The sequence below is a fragment of the Vigna umbellata genome, chromosome 7 (assembly GCF_029865625.1).
Source record: "Vigna umbellata cultivar VRB3 chromosome 7, Vumbellata_1.0, whole genome shotgun sequence".
NCBI classification, from domain to species: Eukaryota; Viridiplantae; Streptophyta; class Magnoliopsida; order Fabales; family Fabaceae; genus Vigna; species Vigna umbellata.
In genome coordinates, this window is record NC_142171.1 from 47,395,259 (window position 1) to 47,403,014 (window position 7,756).

Consider the following 7,756-nt stretch of genomic DNA (forward strand, 5'->3'; position numbering starts at 1 on the left):
TTTGACTTTAATTTCATTAAATATATAAATTGCTCTCTTAATTTGTATTATTCAAACACACTATTAAAATTTTTAAAAAAATATTATTGTAAAGTTTCTGAATTATTAGGTAGACTATATGCAAGAAAAAATTTATCTTGATAGAATAATTCATACGGTAATTTAAAAATAATATTTAATTGTTTTATATTATTTATTACACAAAATTTTCATAATAAAAATGTGTAAAACCTAGAAAATGATATTTTAAAAAGGATAATAGTTTAAAAATAATGAGACTTCATTATTTTAATATTAAATTATTTTAATATAAATAGTTTCATTATAAACTAGTTTCATTATTTTAAAACAAATTATCTCTTTACAAAGTATTTTTCTACAATTCTTTGACTTCTCTAAGGGTTCTTGCTCTCTAATCATTTGTTTGAAAATTGAAGACAACTTCTCGCGACGAGATCTTCAAGTCTAACTAATTAATTTCTCAAATAGAATAAGTTTTCTTTTTTGCTCCTCCTTTTGGGTATGTTTTGTTTTCCTTGCATGTTATTCCTTTTCTTGTTGCATGAGATGTTTGAGTCTTATATAAGACTCTATGTTGATCAGTGGTCCTAACGTATACTCTGATCGTGTTTCTATGGTTCGTAGAAACAAATAGAATTTTTTGTACGTTTGAAACTGTATAGGCTTTTGGTGGTTTAATGTGGTGAATTTCTGTTATGAATTGTTGGTTGATTATTACTTGTCTTGGATGATTTTTTATGGTTAGGAATGATTGTTTGAATTGAATTGGAATGATGCTAAAATATCGTTGTGTTATGGTATAAGTACTTCGGTTTTTGGGTGTAGAATCTCTTAGTTTGGTATGAGAAAGTTAGAAGGAAGTTGTTTTTCAATATAATAGATCTTGTAGGTTTGAATTAATAATAACATTTATGAAATAATTAGTGGTTATATTGCTATGTATATGAATGAATAAAAGGTTAGGATATTGGTTAAAAAAGGGGTTTGTTAATGGGGTTTTGATAAGTGAAATTCTAAAGGAGTGGGTCCTTGAGTCAGTTGGAGTTAGGAATTGAAGTTTGTGTCATTTAAGACTTAATTAGCTTCTTATCTTGATGAAAGCTGAGATGTAAGTATGTTAAATTAGTAGTTGGGTTATGGTGAGTGTGAGCTTAATCTAATGGATTATGTTATTGATCATTTGAGCAAATTGATATCCAAACCAAGAGTTAAGTATTTTTTTCAAACAATTACAAGTATTAGGATATCAATTTGGTTGTTTGGAAATGGTTTGATTTATTAGCCATTTCAAAAAATATAATTCATCAAGTTATGACAGGATTAACTTCACTAGCTATCTAAGTATTATTCACCTTCCTATCATACCTTCTGCTAAGTGAAGTCTCCTTCAACTCTAACACCTAGTTATCTTTCTCGATGTAAGTTTGACACTAGTAGATTCAGGATAATATCATCATAACAAATATGTTTCAATATGTTTAACTCACTCTAGATTAGCATTTCCCTTTGAAAATAACCAATTCAACTAGTATCATCACATCAGTTTTTCAAACAAGCATACATAAACTAACACCACTCAATCCAATCATCCCTTCCAAATTAAGGTATAAAGGCATCATAGATCTCTTCAACATAGATTCTCGAAAATTCTAGAAATTCTTGAAAATTTTATGTCTATAATTGATTACATTCAATATGTAATTGATTCACAGAGAAGGGAAACATGTGTATAATATACTAGTAATTGATTACACTTTTCTTGTAATAGATTATTAGAGAAGGTTTTCCACTCCCAATTGTTTGTGTCCTAATCTCATTGAACGATAACATTCTAGTAACAATATTTTTATAAGTACAATCATAATACTACATGTTTCGGTTGAATTGGTTCGAGGGTCGGTCGTCCTTCCTTACTCTGCTCTCTTTTGATCTTCAATCTCTTCGAGAATGTGATCCACTTCAATGGGTTGTTGACCTGCAGACTTCGACGGTCAAGTCAGATATGTTTCATAAAGAGGTCTATATTTTATTAGGATAAAAAATGATCATTGTACCTGGACATCAGTTGTCTACTTATAAGGCTTGTGACAGTCACGTCCATTAATTAACCACTAGTGCAATATATTTTAGGTAATCAAACCCAATAATTAATCATTAATGTCGTATATTTGTAGAGCGTAAGACAATATGACCTATTAGTACCTGCTTAATGACAATAAATTTCAATCGATATACTTCATATAGTACATAAGCCCCCTAAGTCCGAGCAAGCTCTTTATTAAAATAGGTGCGTAGGGATTATTATGAGCTTTAAAAGAGGTCGCTCACGTTGTATTTAGGGAGTCTATCTTTGATGCTTTAAGTCTCCATTGCTCTATGTACTGAGCGGCGAACTCTACGAGTTCTCTTTGGATTTGTTCCTTAGACTGAACAGAAAATGCTAAGAATTCTCTTTGAAACTTTTTCCTCTGCAAGAGATTTTCACTCCAAAAAAATATGCTTTTAAATAAAGTAAACGCTTAAATATTTATTTTTATAATGAAAAGGCATTGGAACCTCACAAAGCTGAACCTGTTGAGAAGTTGACTGATAAGAGTTCTTTTTCGAATTTCCTGCGTTGAGCAGGGATTTCTGAATCCATTTTTCTGACTTCCCCTCGTGCAGCTTGAGGTAGGAGTCATTTTTCTGACTTCCTACATTGAGCGGGGATTTCTGAAGCCAATTTTTTGACTTCCCCTGAGCGGCTTGAGGCAGGAGTCATTTTTCTGACTTCCCCCCGAGCGGTCCTAAGATAGGAGTCATTTTTCTAACTTCCTGCGTTGAGCGGGGATTTCTGAAGCCATTTTTCTGACTTCCCCCCGAGCAGCTTGAGGCAGGAGTCATTTTTCTGACTTCCTACGTTGAGCGGGATTTTTAAAGCCACTTTTCTAACTTCCCCCCGAGCGGCCATTTTAACCTGACCAAGTTGAGGTCTAAATCTTCCTACACATAATATTTTATAATTTAAAATTAAGAGTCGTTAGAACTTGACAAGGTTGAACGCAGCTCTGAACCATCCTGTGCATAATATTTTATAATTTAAAATTAAGAGTCGGTAGAACCTGACAAGGTTGAACGCAGCTTTGAACCATCCTGTGCATAATATTTTATAATTTAAAATAAGAGTTGGTAGAACCTGACAAAGTTGAATGTAGCTCTAAACCATCCTATGCATTTACAATCTGACAAGGTTGAACGCAACTCTGAACCATCCTGTGCATAATATTTTATAATTTAAAATTAAGAGTTGGTAAAACCTGACAAGGTTGAACGCAACTCTGAACCATCCTATGCATAATATTTTATAATTTAAAATTAAGAGTCGGTAGAACCTGACAAGGTTAAACGCAGCTCTGAATCATCCTGATCATAATATTTTATAATTTAAAATTAATGAACGCAACTCTGAACCATCCTATGCATAATATTTTATAATTTAAAATTAAGAGTGGTTAGAACTTGACAAGGTTGAAGGGAGCTCTGAATCATCCTGTGCATAATATTTTATAATTTAAAATTAAGAGTTGGTAGCTCTAAACCATCCTGTGCATAATATTTTATAATTTAAAATTAAGAGTTGGTAAACCCTGACAAGGTTGAACGCAGCTGCTCTGAACCATCCTGTGCATAATATTTTTACTCAAAAAAATATGTGTTAAACAAATAGATTATAATTTGGAAATTATAATGAAAACTAGAACCTCTCAAGGTTGGATATAGGGCTGAACGTTCCTGAAAGTTCTCAAAACAAAAGACATGTCTTTAGGAATTATTACGGAATTTTTTACTCTTGTTGCAAAACCTGGTGTTGATCCGAAGTAGTGATTTCGAGACCGAGCACGCGTATGGTACTTTGTGGCTTCATAGGGATGATGCTCGGCCCACGGTGGGCGCCAAAATGTTTCGGTTGAATTGGTCCGAGGGTCGGTCGTCCTTCCTTACTCTGCTCTCTTTTGATCTTCAATCTCTTTGAGAACGTGATCCACTCCAATGGGTTGTTGACCTGCAGAAGACACTCTGACGCTCAAGTCAGATATGTTTCATAAAGAGGTCTATATTTTATTAGGATAGAAAATGATCATTGTACCTGGACATCAGTTGTCTACTTATAAGGCTTGTGACAGCCACGTCCATTGATTAACCATAACTGCAATATATTTTAGGTAATCAAACCCAATAATTAATCATTAATGTCGTATATTTGTAGAGCGTAAGACAATCTGACCTATTAGTACCTGCTTAATGACAATAAATTCCGATCGGTATACTTCATATAATACACTACATATTGGCAATATTCAATCAATCAAATACAAAGTAACAACTATATCCTATAAAAAAAAATATCAGTCTTGTTGTTCAATTGTATAAACAAGTTCATCAATTAAGCATAATCAAACATTTTCTACCCATCTCACAAACACTTCACTTACTTGTACAACATTCATAGTAGTTTGATCACATCAGTACAACTTATAAATCTCAACTTTTATAGATATATCACAAAAAGCATTACATATCAATCACATTCATTTTTCCCCATTTCCATTTCTCATAATCAAACTTAACCACTAGGCAAAATAAAAAAAAAATTCCTTTTCATCCTTTTTTAACAATATCATATAGTCTCAAATGTTTAAAAACTCTTTTATAAATCAAATTCACAAAAACATACTAGGTTTATTCCATAATACTCCTCCTGATACTCCAAAACTTTTAATGTGTTGAGATTGGTATCACGTAGCGGAATGTTTAAAAGTGTGAAAACAGTCAATAAACAAGAGGGGATAAACAAGAGGGAAAGGGTGAATTGGTTCTTTTAAAAATTATGATTTTCTTTCAGTAACTTTATCAAACAGTTTGTAAACAAAAGTATAAGGATAGAGAAAATCACACAAAAGGATTTTTATCCTAGTTCGAATAAACAGATTCTACGTCGAGTCGTTAATCACTATAAAAAGTAGGTTTAAACCCTCCCTTGGTCCTCAAGTTTGTATGAAAATCTCAGTTGGGTCCTCAAGTTTTTTTCTGTCTCAATTGGGTCATATTTTTTGTAAAAGTGAGCACATTGTACCATAACCGTTAAGTGGTGTGAGACGGCGTTAAATTGGTGTGAGCTGGATTTTTTCATTTACTGACGTGGCATTGTGCACTAAAATTGAAAGGCCACGTGGTGATGTTTTGACTAGAACCAGATCTTCTCCTCCCTCCCCCTCTGCTTCCTTCCATCGGCGCCACCCAGCTGCAACCTGTTCACCTTCCATGGCTTTGGGAACACTACCAATCCCCGGATGTGGAGCAACAACATATTCCATTTTCTCCCTCTTTCTTTCAATACTATCACCTTGCACTCTAGCAGAACCATTCCCTTGCTTATCAATCAATGTCGTTCTTCCCTCATTGTTATCATATCTATCTTTTACCCTAAAAACTTCCTCCCTCCTCGATGAAGTTCCCCTAGATACACGCAAGTCCGACACAGCCTTGCTCAATAAACGCTCCCTTGGACTCTCCTTACTGTCTTCAATGGCAGAGGGCTTGCAACACATGCCACCCATTATGCCCACTAACCAACTAACCCTCCTTCTCACAGAACCAGTTCCCGGTCTCAATACATTCACCCCGTTATCAGCATTCCCAGATTTCTATATTTCTATCTTATTATCCTCTTCAAATTGTGGCAAAATCGGGACTTTAATTGCTAGATACCGTGATCAAGAGGAAAGGGACCAAAACAGAATAACTAGTTGTAAGGTATGCCAGATCTATCATCATCATCATCAAGAATATGGAAGCAATGAGGGGAGAAGGCAAATAAATAGTGAAAAGAAAAAGTTATTAGATGATACAGAAAAGATTACGGAAAGAGTATGAAGTCATAAAATTTCCTGTCTATATTTCTATCTTATTATCCTCTTCTTCAGTACCCATAATCACTAAACTCATGTCACACAAAATAAATCACAACATTAGCTACAGTAGCAACCCAGATTTGGTCACAAATCAGAAAACAAAACACATAACCCATCCATAAAACACCAAGAAGATACAAAATCTAACTATCAGATAAACCCTCAATTCGACAAATCAAACCTGAGGCCACAAAAATCACTACTTTACCCTACCCACTTGAAGCAAAACACTGATAACTTGAAAATGAGAGTTTCTTGCACAGAATAACAGTTCCCACAGTGCAAAACCTGCTAATTTACAATCCAGAAGATATAAGAGCTAGCAAATTTACAACAATTTTTGGTGGGTGGCGCCGATGGAAGGAAGCAGAGGGGGAGGGAGGAGAAGATCTGGTTCTAGTCAAAACATCACCACGTGGCCTTTCAATTTTAGTGCACAATGCCACGTCAGTAAATGAAAAAATCCAGCTCACACCAATTTAACGCCGTCTCACACCACTTAACGGTTATGGTACAATGTGCTCACTTTTACAAAAAATATGACCCAATTGAGACAGAAAAAAACTTGAGGACCCAACTGAGATTTTCATACAAACTTGAGGACCAAGGGAGGGTTTAAACCTAAAAAGTAATTAACCTTTTCACTATAACTCAGTTTCAGATTACAATCAAAGTAATACAGAGATTAGGAAAAGAAAGCACCTTCCTTCGACACACGATGGAAAGAAACCAGCTCAATCAACTTGAAGAGAATCGCTTGGACCTTAGACGCACTAAACAAAAGTTTCTCCTCTTCATAAGACTTCATTGAACTTACACTTAAACTCAAAGAACTTCCTTAAAACTGATATGTGCTCTCAAGTAGTTTAGGTAACCTCTTAAAGGTTTAGAAGGGTTGTATATATAGGTCAGAGGTCAAAAAATGAAAATTCTACTCCCAAATGTGATAATCGATCACCATAAGTGATAATCAATTATTTCAGGCCGTTATAGGGTTTTAGAAAACGTGATAATTGATATAATTGATTATTGTCAAACCCTGGACAATATCAAAACTAGCAGTGATAATCGATTATCCCCTGTGATAATCGATTATTATCGTGAGCAACCATTTTCTGTTTTAGCTTGTGATAATCGATTATCCCTTTGATAATCGATTATTATTGTAAAGACTCATTAGTTTATGAAACTTCTAAGTGTTTTTACGATTGCAAAATGATTTTTATACAATCATTTCTACATTGAATACTTTTAAGGTTTAATAGCCAACTTTGTCCTTAGTTTTGTTGGCAAATCTCAATTTAGTCTCTCTTTAGAAAAGTGTTTGAAATTGGTCCTTACTTTTAAATTTTTGGGTCAAAATAGTCCCTTCCGTTAAGTATAACCAAACGGAGTTAATGGGTTAATGATGTGGCACTACTTATTGATTACATGTGAAAATATATTTTTGTGTGTGCTTACGAGTTAGTTAATTAGAGAAGAAAGAATTTTATTCAGAAATTGGGTTTTCATACTCGGCTCATAACCCCAATCTATCTTCATCCTCTTTTCCCCTCTACGCCACCCATGCCAACACAGAACTATCATCATTTTCATACCCCTTCTTACGCTGCCATCAACCATCACACTCTTCATCTTTACGTACCTTCACATATCAGTGCTGACGGCAATCCAGAACTCCCCTGTCAATAACTACATCCATACATATTCCACATCTTTCCCCTTCAATAGCTACATCATCCTGTTCATTAAGAAATACCGAGTGTTCTGGTGAAAGAAATACC